Below are 15341 nucleotides of genomic sequence, written 5' to 3'. Positions count from 1 at the left end.
AGGGGACCGCCTTCCTGACGGCACGGCTCACAGGCCCCCATCCTGACGGCACGGCTCACAGGCCCCCTTCCTGACGGGAGATGTTGCTTTCAGGAAAGCAGCCTGTAAGTCACCAGCTGTGAGTTAAACCAACCTACAGTAAATTGGTGGCTGTCAGGGCAAGACTGGAACTAAAAAGCTGCCCTGGAACATAAACCACCATCCCAGCCCACATAAAATATTCACCAATAAGTTTTAAAAAAAAAACAGAGAAAAAAGGTGCTCATTAGGAGTGCATAAGTGCAGTGGCAGCCTAAAAAATCCACTGGGGGAACAGCCAATGGCAAACTACATCCTGACCCCCCCCCCCCACACACACTCACACACACACGCACCCCCACCGTGGATCAGTGGGGAAGTAGCACATGACCAGAGGGAAGAAAATACCAGCCCACAGAGGGGACAAGCCCATCTGGCATTTGCTAAAAGGCTATCTCATATATGGCTCACTTGTCCCAGAATTCAGTCATATTGGTCAGAAATGACTCAACACATTAGGAATATTTGTGGTAGCGTTGTCCTGTTAGATCCTACCCTAATCCTTCTTTGGGTACCATCATCCTCATTCACCCTAGCTTGTAACCACCTACCAACCTTATTATTAATAGCAGGTAAGCTACTCCCCTTCTCTAGAGAGATGAATTTCCCCCGACCCTGAAGGAATGGATAGACAAGACGCAACAGATTACACGTTTGTAAGAATTGTGCAGTTGGGAAAATAGCACTCATGATAAATTTATGTCCCTATGGGCATCTTGGCACTCTTTCTATAAAGGTTATCTGGCTATTCCTTCAACATAAAACGTTTTCAGACATATTATTGTCCTTGGAGTAACTCACATATAGCCACGGTCAGAGCTATTCGATATATAGAGGTTATAATAAAACTTCATCATAACAAATCCTTAGCACACCAAGGTTCCGTCGTTTTTTCTTGTCACTGTTAACTTGTTTATTATTTGCAGTTTCTGTTCTTTCCTAGAACATTTTATTTGTTGCAGCCATTTGCATAAAATTTTAAACAATGTATAACGCATGAGCATCCTGTGTAGCTTATTTGTCTAAATTGGGTCCTGCTGTGTACACCTTTGATTGCTCATTGTTGTTTTCATTATGCTATTTTCACAATAAAAATTGATTGGGGGAAAAAGAAGAAAAAAAATTGTATATATTTTTAATAAGGTTTTCCTGTATTCCTGCTGGGATTCTTGTGCAAAAATTAGCAATGATTATTAAAAAATAAAGTGGACAGAAGTGAGACTATGGTGTAGGTATTAGGTCACAAAAAGGGGCTTGGATACCTGTTTTGATAGCTTTTCAAGTAATGTCTAAAAACCTATTTGTTAAGTATCTGCCTCACTGTGGATTAAAACAACAAAAGCAACCATACTTACCTCCCCAGGCCCTGCAGCTGACAGATCTTCAGGTCACACCTTGTTTTTGCTTCTACTGATGACCTCCTGTTCCCTATTTAGCCAACCACAGAGCAAAGCAGAATGGAAGATGCAAGAACAAGAGGCAATCGGAAGATATGACAGCTGCAGCGGGTGGGGAGAGCATAAGTACGATGGTTTTTGTTGTTTTAAAGTATCAGTAGTTATGTGCAAACATGCAGCCCTGTGCCTCATTTTTCCAATGTTGTTCTTTTCTTTGTTGGTCCCGCTGTTTTCGATAACTTCAATAAAAACAAAATTTGTAAATCAGATAGTTAGGAGCACTGGAGGCGTTCCTCTGCCCCCCAGTGAACTGTTCAGCCTGCCCACCGACTCCTTCGATCTCGCCTACCAAAAGACCGGTCTGCTTATGCATAATTGAATAAAGATAGTTAAGCGTGACAAAAGGAGGAAGTGGAAGGGCAGAGAGCTGCAGGAAAAGGAGCACAGTTGGCCGAAGAAAATCCCCAGTACTCATAAATGTACATATTTATTTTTTATTCAAGTTATAAACAATGGCTGGACCGAGAAAGAAAAGAAGAAGAAGTGGCATCGGAAAGATGTGGTATGCAACTGAAAGGAGGTGTCAGCAGGGTCGTTTTCACAAACCTGCTGATAATTTCCCTTTAAAGCTCAGGAAAGCAAACTGGTAGGTTTTCCTTTTCTAACTGCTTTATCTTGAGTTTCTCCCCAGTTGGGATGAGCAAATTTACAGTATTATTGGTTTGCTGAGCAATTGGCTAATCAGCTGGCAGCCTTTGAACTTTAGGCCACTCGGGGTGCCTGGAAAAGCTGGATCCAGTCCTGTGAAACTTGTTTCCCAGGAATGGATCCAGCTTTTCCAAGCACCCGGAGAGGAGCAACATGGAGCAGAACAGAGTTCAAAGGCAGCCATCCGATAAGCCAACTGCCGATCAAACAAAGAGCTTTGATTCATTAATACTGTAAATTCACTCATCTCTACTCCCCAGTAAATGGCTATGGATCAACTATGTAAAATAATTTGAACATAGACCATATCCATGGCCGGGCATCCCAGCTGCCGTCCTCTTACTCACCACTGCAGCCATCTTATCCCATCTATGCAGGCATAGTCCCTGCTCTCCGACGTTCTGTTCTGTTACTAGTTCTTCAGGCCTTTGGGCCTAACCGCATGGAGCAGGATGTGTCCTCTCTCCATGCGGTATAGATCCGGCCACTAGAGGTGGATTTTAAGGCACAGTGACTAATTATCCCCACCTGTATACTAGGAGGCTTTCTGTACATGTTCCCTGTCTGGGCATTAAGGTAGTTTGGTCCGGCTAGGTCTACTTGCCTGGTTCCAGTGTTCCCACTGTGGTGTCTCCGTGTCCTGGTGTTCCTGCTGTCTGGCCCTGCTCTCCCAGTTGGTCCCTGTATTCCATTGTGTTCCCATCCTAAATGTGAACCTGACCCGACCAGTGTTTGTACCAGCTACCCGTCCCTGCACCAAGTTACCTACACTGAGAGACCTGCACCTGTCTTTGTTTCTAGCATCTGTCACCTGCATCTCGTGTCTGTTTGGCAGCTCTGGTGGATATCACCCTTGCCACATGTTAAGTTTGTCTCCGGGAAAGCCTATCTCCAGAAAGGAGAATACACTTAGATAACGCCCATAGGGATAGACGGTCGCATGGCACAGTGCAGACAAAACACCTCCACTCCAACAAGGGGTTGTTTGGGCGCAGATCCAATGGAGACACATTAATAATAGCTATAAAATTTATTATTACAACAATGTAAAAAACATTAATGGCGCCATTACTGTTTTTAACATTGTTTTAATAATAAATTTTATAGCTATTATTAATATGTCTCCATTGGACTTGTGCCCGAACAACCCCTTGTTGGAGTGGAGGTGTTTTGTCTGTATTGTGATCCATCTTGCATGGTGATACCTGGGGAGTGGCTGCAGTCCTACTACATGCGTTTAGTGTTGTGCCTCCCTTTGCACAACACCATCAGGTGAGAGCCTTTCATTCATTTGCTCTGACCTACTATTCTGTTTTGATCTATGCTATGGAGCGTTGTTCTATTTTCTTTTGACATGGCACAGTGGGCTCACATCTGCTGATCCTGACAGGATCAAGGATGAGCTGGCAGATTGTGACTCAACACCCTGAATGACCTTATCCTTTTGGTTGTCCCGAATAGACAAGCAATTTCAGAAGCACTCTAAGTAGGGCACCCAACTTAGAAAAGTGGTCCCCTTGGCACCTACATTACAGAGGCACATTCTTCCATCTCTGGCTCCTTCAGCCAAGTAATCCATGCAGCTGAGGCGCTACAAACTTACCCCGCAGGAGCTTCAGTGGCACCTGGTGGAACATCTCTGTCTGAACTGTGAAGGCAAGGGACACGTGGTCAGGAATTGTCCAGAGAAGTCAGGAAACGCCAATGTCTAGGACAGGTAGGAGAGGCTATCCTATACAAGCAAAACAACTCTTTCAAGTTGACTGTGCCTGTAACCATCTCCACTCAGAAACTGGCATTTCCTGTGCCGGCCTTCCTAGACACCAGCGCTGCCAGTAACTTTTGCAGCAGGACTTAGTCCTACAGTACCAACTACCAGAGACCAGGTTGGAGAGGCCACTGAATGTCATTTCAGTTAAAGGCTCACCTTTACCAGATCCTGTGACATATGCCCTGCACTGCGAGATTGTTTTTTTTTTATGTATTGATGTATTGCCATTTGAAGACTGGGGATCATCCTGCCAGTCTTCCTTCCTCACCACACCCCATCCTTCTAAGGTTACACCGGTTCCAGAGGGTCTTACAGGGCTTCTGCCTCAGTATGCCAACTTCGCTGAAATCTTCAGCAAGGAGGAGGCTTAGGTTTTCCTTCTACACCGGCACCGAATGACTGCCGGATAGACCTACTCGCTGGAACAACACTTGTCTTATTATACAAAGGAAAATCTGGAGAGAGGGTTCATCAGAAAATCCTTGTCACCAGCCGCAGTGGGGTTTTGCTTTGTTAAGAAGGAGGACAGATCACTGTGCCCCTGAATTGACTATCAGGGGCTAAAACCGGCTCTATACACCAAATTGGAGAAGTGTGTTTTTCAAAAGCCATTTCTGGAATTCATCACATTTGACGTGGGGTTAAAGAATTGGCACTGATCATAAAGACTTGGGGCTGTTCAGATATTTTTGAGGTTTGCCAATTTCTATAGAAAGTTCATCCCACATTTCTTTACCCTGGTGTCTCCCAGGAATTGGACATCTCAGGCTGAGTTAGCCTTTTCACGTCTGAAAGAGGCCTTTGCTGCTGCCCTGGTATTACATCATCTGGATGTTTCTTGACAGTTTGCAGTGGAAACTGACACCTCATCTATAGGGGCTGGAGTGGTCCTCAGGCAGAGGAATGCCCAGGGCAAGATGGTCACAACATCTGCTTATAATTGACATCATCTCAAGAATCAAACCTACCTCCAGATGGCCCTAAACCCCCAACAATCTGTACTTCTCGCAATTTAACTACGAGCACCATTATGAACCCGCAAAGAACAACACTTAAACAGACGCTTTGTCCCATTTCTTTTATGTTGTCTGAGAGAAGGAGCCCCAACACATTGTTAACCCTTCTCAGATTGCCACCGTTGCCCCTATGCAAGTAGTGGAGACTTCTGCCCGGGTCCTAGGAGAAAGTCATTTCTTACCTGGGGGCAGTATTCTAAACATCCTGCACATCGAAAGACCCCCAAGCTTATTTCTTGGCATTATTGGTGGCCTTATCTTTCAAGGGATGTGCAGGACTATGCCTCCGCCTATGCGGTTTGTGCGCGAAACAAGACCCCTCAAGCCAAACCTTCTGGCCTCCTTCTGCCATTGCCATTACTAGAGACACCTTGTAACACCTAGGGATTGCTCTGGGCACCCGGAGGAAAAAAGGAGGAGTAGCATCTTAAAGGGAACCTGTCACCCCCCGTGCCGGGGTGACAGGCTCCCGACCCCCTGTTAGAGCCCCATATATTTACCTAATCCCGCCGGGTCCCGCTTCTGAAGATGGTCGGGTGACTGAGATCTCAGCCGCTGCAGCCCGGCGTGCGCTGAGAGATGAGTCCAACACCCATAGAGAATGACAGGAGAGTCCAGCGCTCCGTCATTCTCTATGGGTGTTGGACTCATCTCTCAGTGCGCGCGCCGGGCTGCAGCGGCTGAGATCTCAGTCACCCGACCACCTCCAGAAGCGGGACCCGGCAGGATTAGGTGAGTATAAGGGGCTCTAACGGGGGGTCGGGAGCCTGTCACCCCGGCACGGGAGGTGACAGGTCCTCTTTAAGGAAGGAGATGAGGTCAGCAGTGAGACTTGATGTCAATGAAAATCAAACGGGTTCCTACCGCTAATGCTCTGTTCTAAATAACATGTATTGCAGAAGCATTGCTTCAGTCTGTCTCTTACATGCAGTGGGATAAGGGTCCATTTACACAGAAAGATTTATCTGTCAGATCTTTGAAGCCAAAGCCAGGAACAGACTATAAACAGGGAACAGGTCATAAAGGAAAGATTGAGATTTCTCTTCTTTTCAAATCCATTCCTGGCTTTGGCTTCCAAAATCTGTCAGATAAATCTTTCTGTGTAAACGCACCATAAGAGGGAGGAATTTAGACCATGTGAGGTAGAAATGTTGGACCTTGCTGTACCCAGTCCATACGGAAGAGATGAACTAGTTTCTCAAGAAGGAGCCGTCTTGTCGGCGGAGAGGGTTCTATCCAGCAATGGAGAATAGACTTGTATTGGGGGTTCTTCTGTGGGAATGCCGAATATACACCAAAGAGGGGTGAGGAAGCAGGAAAGTCCAAGACGGGTGGTGAAAAAAAGCCTGTATAGATGGGCATGCCCATAAACAATGAAAGAGGTCAGCGTGTGGGGCCTTGCACTTCAGGCAGGAGTGGTCTGTTGTGTTTCCTGTAAGGAATCCCCTATGAGGAGAAACATAGGCTCTATGGGTAATTTTATAAGCAATTTCCCAATAAAAGGCAGAAGGTAAGTATTTTGCTGTAGTGCATAAGGCTTTCAAGATATCGTCCACCGCGAGGTCGTCTATCACTGTGGTCCAGTATGATATTCCTGTGGTGGTGGAGTAATCATATTTACATGAACTACATGTTTGGCATGAACTGTTGGTCAAAAGTTGTATCTGTATATACTGAAGAGCCAGTTATCCAGGGGGCGGAGCTTAGCCATGGCACTGTGAGGACATGTGTGGCCGGATCTCTATGTGCAGCGTCATCTTACTCCAACTTTCCCCACTCGCCCCCTCGCTCCTGTTATGCCGGGACACCGGAGGACAGCTGCAGTGAAGACCCCGCATCGGCAGACCCGCTCGGCGTCGCTCAGATCGAGCCTGGAGAGGTTCCTACGCCCCCCTAGCCCAGCCGCACCACAGGAGGCAAGATGTCGCTTGCTCAACATGCAGGAGCCGCGCAGCGGCATGCCTCACAGCTGCAAACAGGACTGGATCCTGGCGCCGGCAGCCCTAAGGGTAACGTTGACCCCTGCTCCCCCCTCAGCGATGACTGGGACTCCATTCTGCCCTCACAAAGTGTGGGACCTAGGCAGCCCAGGCTCTCCCCAGCACCCCATCCACTAAAACAGCCCTCCTTCCATGAGGAACTACTCCTGAGGGAACTAATCCAGGCTCTACCTACTAGGAGAGACCTGGATTCAAATGTCCAGCGCTTAGAGGCTTCTCAGCAGCAGGCCATCAAATCTGTAAGAGCTGACATTGAACAGCTAACTCATAGACCAGTGGGACTGAGCAGGTAACAACTACTCTGGATGCTAGGGTCTCAGCACTTGAGCTGCTGCTAATCTTAAAACGAAAGTACTGACCCTGTTCAACATGATCACTGGCTGCCCTGCTGAGGCAACGTTTACTATTGACAGAGTGCACAGGGTGTCCAGAATTGATCCTCCGAGCCACACGTGATTACGGTCAGATTGACTTTGAGGGCCAGACATTACAGCTCTACCCAGATGTATCCTCACGCACTCTCTATATAAGACGCGTGCTGCAGCCTCTCCTAGTAAAGTTAAGGGAAATGGGAGAGACATATCGCTGGGGCCATCCCTTCCATATTGTGATCCGTAAAGATGCCGCAACCTTCATACTACGCCACCCAGACGATGCTGACGCCCTTTTCCACTTTTTAAACATACCGCCCTTCTCTTTGCCGAACTGGCTGGCGCTGGGATGCCCAGATGCACCTGTGAACTCCCAACGTTGCCCCTTGTGCCTTATCCCACCCTCTCTGCCATGTACCGCAATGCTATTAGACTGTTGTCATTAAGACTTTCTGTTCACCTGCAGGGTATACAGTTATTATGTTAGCCCACTGGCTCAGCGCAGCCATCAGGCCTTATGGTGTCTGCCTCATGCTAAGTCTCTGTTGCCTTTTAACTATGTCTGAGCCTGATTCATATCCTCACATGTGTCCGCAGGTTTGCCACAAGGATCTTTGGATTATGACTACTGTAGGGGGGAGGGGGTTGGGCAAGGGGAATGTCGGGAGGGTCCAACGACTGGTTGTTTTCCTGCGTTGGATTACTTGTCTCATCCTCCCAGGCCTGATACATCTCTCCTTCAGGGGCGGATTAACTTTACCATAGGCCCCGGGCTGTTCACCAGGCCTGGGCCCCCCCACCCCACTGTAACTATGGCAACACTAGCCTGGCGTTCATAGTACAGGACAGATATGTCATGATGTCCTGATTTGTGCAAAATTGCCATAAAAAAACTGTGATTTTTGCAAATCATGGCGGAAGTGTAGCCAGGAGACAGTACACCACTGAAAGTATAAGTCTTTTTGGGTAGTCATGGGCCCCCCAGGAGCTCAGGGCCCCGGGCTGCCGCCCGAAACGCCCCTATTATAATCCACTACTGCTCTCCTTCATTCTGTCCTCTTCTATTTCTGAGGCAGACTCTTTCCTGCTGCGCCTGGGTCTGTCTGGTTATTTGAGTGTCCTTCTGTGCTCGTCCAATCCTTCCTGTTTCCCGTCTCTTTCCCCTGGCTTTTCCCCCTCTCTCACTGTTTCTCTTCTGCCCCCCCTCTCATACCCTTCCCTTTCCTTGGGGCGTCTGGGGTGAGGCTCAATTTTTTTTTTCTTTGTTGTGATTTATTATTTCTCTGATTTCTCCTATTAGCCTGCTGAGTGGCACCCCTTGACTGAAATCACCTACGGCTCCCTCCACCCGCTATCAGTATGTCCTCCCAGATCCAGCGAGACGTTCTTATAGGTACCCTAAATGTGAAAGGGCTTCATGATCTATTTTGTTTAACCTTTTGAAGGGCAAGCATCTCCAGGTGGCCTTTCTTCAAGAAACACACCTCACCTCACAGTGCGCTTTTAGACTATCCAAGTCGACTCCACCTATTCTAAGGCTAGAGGGGTGAGCATTCTTTTATCTAGCACCCTGCCTTGGGAACCGGTGGACAGTCGCAGTGATGAAGAAGGCCGTCTCCTTATGGTAAAGGGGCGTATCTCCTCGGTGTTGTATACCCTAGTGTCCATATACTTATCTAACTCAGACCAGGACAAATCCTTCAATTACTATCTGGAGCAAATAGAGGACTTTGCAGAGGGCACCCTTATCCTGGGTGGTGATTTTAATGTAGCCGTGGATCCTAAAATGGACACCTCCAGGGGGGTCTCTCACCTTCCCGCCACCACCGTCAGGTGCTTTAATGCTGCTCTCCGAGAACACCAGCTAGTTGACACTTGGAGGATTTTACATCCTCAGGACAAAGACTTCTCCTTTTATTCACCAGCTCGGAATACGTATTCCTGCCTGGACTACTTCTTTGTAAAACACAGGGAACTTCATCTCACCCTGGATGCGCACATTAATTGTATCGCCTTTTCCGACCACACCCTGGTGACTGTTAGGGTCTGATCTGATCTGATCAACCCCTATCCGACTCAGTGGCAGTGGCGACTTAACGCCTTGTTACTGAAAGACGTGGTGGTGCAAAGTGAACTGAAACGGGCCCTGATCGACTATTTTGCCACGAATGCCAGCAATGACACCTCTCCGGGTATACTGTGGGAGGCACATAAATGTGTGGTCCGAGGGATACTCATCAAGTTTGGCTCCCAATTTAAAAAAGAAAGAGCTGCCAAGACTCAAACGGTTAGACCAAATCAAATCTCTTGAGCAGGCCCATAAACACTCCCCCTCTGAGGACATCAGAATTTCCTAAATGCAGACTCGAGACCAGCTACGAACACTGCTCATGAATAAGGCTAAGGCACAACTGGCCAAATGCAGACGCCATTACTACGAGCATGGCTTAGTGTATTCTCATCCAAGGGTGAACGCCCCGAAGGAGATAGCAGAGGTGTTCAAAGATTTTTATGTGACCCTCTATACGGTGGATAGTAATAACCCGCCCACATTGGATCCCTCTTTTGGGGACAAGGTGGCCGCTTATGTTAAACAGTCAGGGATGCGTTCTCTTTCTCAGGCGGATGTGGAGGCACTGGAAGCCCCAATATCGGCAGATGAATTGCAAGCGGCGATCAAGGATACGCAGTCGGGTAAGACCTTCTTAGACATCCTGTCACCCCATTTTCTGGCCGCCTTTAATTCTCTCACGGGGGGCAACCCTTTGCCGCGTGACGCAACGAGGGCCCACATGACTGTAATTCCTAAGCCGGGGAAAGATAACACCCAATGCTCTAACTTTCGGCCTATTTCGCTTTTGAACGTAGACCTGAAGTTATTCTCAGGCCTCCCGCTTAGCCCCTTTTCTCAGCACTGTCAATCACCGTGACCAGGCCGGTTTTATGCCTGGCCGTGAAGCCCGAGACAATACACTGTGGGCGGTTAACCTGATTCATAAGGCCTCCGTGCGTAAAGTCCCACTAATGCTCCTATCCACTGATGCTGAGAAGGCCTTCGATCGGGTTAACTAGACCTTTATGACAGAAACTTTAAAGTTCCTGGGCCTAGGTACCAACTTCCTCTCTTGGGTTCTTGTCCTCTATGCTTCTCCGTCGGCACGTGTCCGGGTGAACGGCATTCTCTCATATTTTCCCATAGCAAACGGAACGCGGCAGGGATGCCCACTGTCACCTGTTATTTTTATCCTGACTCTGGAACCATTTCTGTGCAGAGTCAGGGCAAACCAGAATATCTCTGGACTAACGGTTGGTAAATTGTCCAATAAAATCACGGCATACGCGGACGACCTTTTCTTTTTTATCACTTCACCTTTGGTCTCTCTACCAAATCTTATGCAGGAATTTGAGACCTACACACGCCTCTCTAACGTTAAAATAAATTTTAATAAATCAGAGGCTCTTAATCTCACTATTCCTACAGACTTGGTGGAAAACCTTAAAACGGCCTTCAGCTTCCACTGGGCGACTGATTCCCTTAAGTACCTGGGAGTCTACCTGACTGCGAACCTAAGTAAGCTACATCAGTGCAACTATCTCCCACTCTTAAATACTATTATCTCAGACTGTGCTAAGTGGACGAAAGGGATGTTCACCTGGTTTGGCCGCTGCGCTATATACAAGATGAACATTCTGCCAACGATCCTATAGGTTTTTCAGTGCCTCCCCATTCGCCTGCCTGCTGCCTTCTTTAAATCTCTGATTTCATCTCAGTCTAAATTTGTATGGGGCGACAAACCGGTGAGAAAGCGCCATAGCCTCCTATTCCGACCCAAAGACCGGGGCGAGTCGGACTTCCTGAAATTAAAAAATATTACCTTGCTGCTCAATTTTCCCATGTACTGAATTGGTGCAGAGGAAACAATGGATGGCCAGAGGAAACAATGGATCAGGGTAGAACAGTCCTTCACCACAATCCCCTTACAAGGTCTCCCATGGCTGCCCGGAACATTGCTCACTAATCTGAAATCCCATTCTACGATTGGGCCAGTTATTGGGGCGTGCTCGGAGAAGGCGGTACATCAATTTCTTCTTCCTCTGAATTCCAAACTCTCCCCTGTGCTGGGTCACCCTGAGTTTGCACCTGGTCTGGAGGACCCAGTCTTCCAAGAATGGATTGAGAGCACAGGATCCTTAAAAGACTTTAGAAACCAAGAGAAGTGCATGGCACAGGTATACACACTAGAAAAGGGTAGTCAATGGTAGCCTCCGCATCCGCGGTCACCAAATATATAAATCCCAAAATACTAGTAGCAAGAAGCAAAAGCAAATTTATTAAAAGTAGCAACGCATTTTGGCACTATAATCCATCAGTGCCTTTCTCAAGCCTAACACAAACACTAAGTACAGAGAATTTATATGCCTGTAGTACAAGTCACAGCACAACACTTCCGCTTTCGTGAAGTGCTACACAGCCTCCGTTCTAAATCATGATGATGACATTCATGAAGATGACATTCAATTAAGTGGCCGCGTCCTGTAGTATATTACAAATACAGTATCCATATCGCAAACATGTAGACAGACAAATCATACCTACTGTCTTCCGATGCTCCGTCCATGGATTTAGAGTCTTCCGCACTAGTGATTTCATTGCAGACTCCTCCTGGTTATCCACCTCCAGTTTGCTGGAACGCGCTGAACCTTGTCACCTGGACTTTTGGAGAGCAGCACAACTGCGCATTTCCTGCTATCTCGCCCAAACCCATCCACCTTCGCTACATCCGCTACCCCCTTTGAATCTTTATGCTCCAGCAAGGAACCCTTGCAACAGTCTTTCCTTAGCCTATCAATTTCTTTTGACTCCCCCAGAGGAACCCCCTCCTGAGTTTGACAAAATGGGAAGAGGAACTTAACCTCACCCTGACATCAGAGCAGAGATCCAGAATTTTAACCCTCACGCATAAGTCCTCTATTAGCTCTCGCTTCCAGTAAACTGGATAAAAAATTGTCTCTAGATGGTACCGGGTTCCTTCCCAGCTGCATGCCCTCATCCCTGAGGTTGATCCCACATGTTGGAGGTGTGGCACTGAGGAAGGTACGTTCCTACACATCTTCTGGGACTGTTCCCGCCTTCTAACTTTTTGGTTCGGTCATACGGGTGATACAGCAGGTCACTGATCTGATGTTCCCTATAGGCCCTGCTCTATTTCTCCTTCACCACTGCGACCTGTCTGTTTCCATATACAAACGTTCCCTGCTCAGTTTCTTGGTGATGGCCGCCAGGGCATGTGTTCCCCTTTATTGGAAAAAAATTCTGCCTCCAATCTCTCTCTGGATCTCGAAGGTCAATGACCTCATGCATATGGAGGACCTGACTGCAACCATCCTGGACTCTAATGCTTGTTTTAACCGTACCTGGTTCGCTTGGGTGCAATTCCAAGATACTGACATGTACAAGGAACTGCTGCGAACCCCCGCAACCACTTGAGATTGCTGACTACTGGGGTAAATTAGCCCACCCTCTGGATGCTTCACCTCAGACGCGCCCCCCCCCCCCCTTAACCCCCCCCCCCCCGTTCCTTTCTCTATTACCGTTCGTGTCCACTTGTCTCTTCTTTGTTTGTCTGTTCACATGCCCTATCCAACATCTATGTGTTTGTCTTAATTTTTCCAAGTCTCCACTAAATATTCCTAAATATTTCCTAAATATGGAAGCCCAGTGGGCTGGTTACACCTCTCTGACACCTTATATCGTTGTTTAATTTTTCCTTTAATACATTGGCTCTCATGGTTGCATTCGCCCTCCTATTGTGCAGTTGTTATGTACGCAATCTATGAGTAACCATACACATCCGTGTTCGTATGCTTTTTTAAATGTATATTCTGATTGTATTTGGTGTTGGCGTTGTTGCCATTCCCTGGTGTAACCACTTAAATAAAGTATAACGTAACTTAAATAAAGAATTTAAAAAAAAAAAAGAAAAAAACCAGTTATCCGGTCACCCACCACCCGTAGCTGTGTCGCCAGACTACAGGGAGATAGAAAGTTGATTCCTCTGTTTGATTTATGTTGTTGTAAGATGTGAAGTCCTATTCTTGGTCTACGGTTATTCCAGATAAAACTGCGGAAAAGGTTATTTAGGATTTTTATGTCCTTGGGGCGGGGTATTAGTGGCAGGGACTGGAATATATACAGCAGTTTGGGGAATATCACTTTCTGCTCTCCCCAGAAAGGAGAGAGTAAAGTGTGTCCAGGCACTCAGTTGGGATTCTAAGTATTTTTGAAAGGAAATTATGTTGTATTAGTACAGTTGGGACAGGTGTCTGGTAATTGACACTCCTAGATAAGGGAGCACTGTGGTGTTCCACTTAAAGTTATAAGACAATGCCCAGGAAGGCCTTGATGGTACCCAGGGCCGGGACAAGGAGTTTTGGTGCCCTAGGCAGAGAAGGCAAATGGCGCAGCAGGGGATGTGAGTAACGTGCCCCCTGGTGTCCTGGAGCAGGTCAGACGCCTCCTGGCTGTGGAAGCTATGCCAGAGCAGTGTCCCGGCAGGGAGCCGCCCCTCCCCCCTCCTATGTACGGCAGCAGCAGCAGCTGAGGACTCGACAGGCCTGTGCATCTCCCGGCAGGGGGCTGATGTAATCACCTCCTGTGTGCTGCTTCGGGGTTCGGCCTGGTGGCGCCCCCTGCTGTTTGGCACCCTAGGCCATCGCCTACCCCTGCCTACACTTTGTCCCGGCCCTGATGGTACCTTCAGCATTAATGTTGATCATAAAACCGAAGAGTGAACCATGGGAGTGAATATCAGAGAGTGTATTGTCTAGAGATGTTGGAGGATTAGAAATAAACAGCAGTATATCATCTGCGAAGGCTGACCATTTAAGACAGGAGGTGCCGATGTTTATACCCTAACCCTTTAAGTATGTCCCAGAATTTATCCAGAATCAATGTAATGGCTTCATGATCTGTAGAGAAAGTGGTTATGAGATTCCGCCCAAACTCAGTGGTTTTTACTTTGCTCTTGCCAGGTTGGAGGAGTTGTTTCTGGCCAAGAAATTTAGCTGGTGAGTTTCTGATGAGAGACACAGCCATTTCTTCAGGATAAATCTATTTGTGAGGATTTTGTGTTGTTTCTTATAGACGGCGTCTGAACTCTCCACAAGGAATATCTGTAATCATCAATGGGCTTGAAGAAGGTTTTAATCATAATCTTGTCGGAACATAATAGCGTCTAGAAATTCCAGGTTATTATTTAGGGCATTATGGGTGAACACGAGGCTCCAGCTATTGTTATTATATAATGCTGCTACCAGATAAAAATATCACCTCAGAAAGAGAGACAATAAGCAATATCCAAAAGCAAGTTTATTTTTAACTAGCTGATCAATGAACCCTCCGGATCACTGAAACTGACCTTACCTAAGTCTTATCAATTTCTACAGTGAAGAAACACTTATTCCAGTAGAGTATTACACGACCCAACATTCAGTGTAAGCGATGGCCATGCAGCCCTTGCTTTAATAGTTTTACTTACCTGTCAATGCTCCCCGGTGTCTTCCTGTTCTCTACCTGCTCAGCGCTGCCGCCGCTGGCAAGTCTGAAGCCATATTAGAAGTGACGAGCCATTCAACCAACCACAGGTTGCGGCACTCTCTCCTCTCTGCCAGATGCTGTGGAAAAAGTGGAATGACCAAATGGAGATGGAAGGGGGGGGGGGGGCACTGACTCCGAGAAGATGTCTCATGTGGTGCATACCGCTAAAGACATATATATACCACATAGGACCGGTAATTCACATCACTGTTGGTCTATAACACAAGTGTACTTTTGCCTATGGCGAGTTTACCCTATGCTGTGCCTCATCGGAGGTGATAGAATTCACAACGCTGTCACACTGTGCTCTAGCCATAGTGATTGTCATGTACAGGATCGCCATGTTAGAGGAGCGTGTCTGATTGGTATAGTAGTATAACTGTCACATTTTGGTAATCAAGCA

The sequence above is a fragment of the Dendropsophus ebraccatus genome, chromosome 15, assembly GCF_027789765.1.
Source record: "Dendropsophus ebraccatus isolate aDenEbr1 chromosome 15, aDenEbr1.pat, whole genome shotgun sequence".
Taxonomy (NCBI): domain Eukaryota; kingdom Metazoa; phylum Chordata; class Amphibia; order Anura; family Hylidae; genus Dendropsophus; species Dendropsophus ebraccatus.
The sequence above is the reverse complement of the archived record's forward strand: the minus strand, read 5'-3'. Positions refer to the sequence as shown.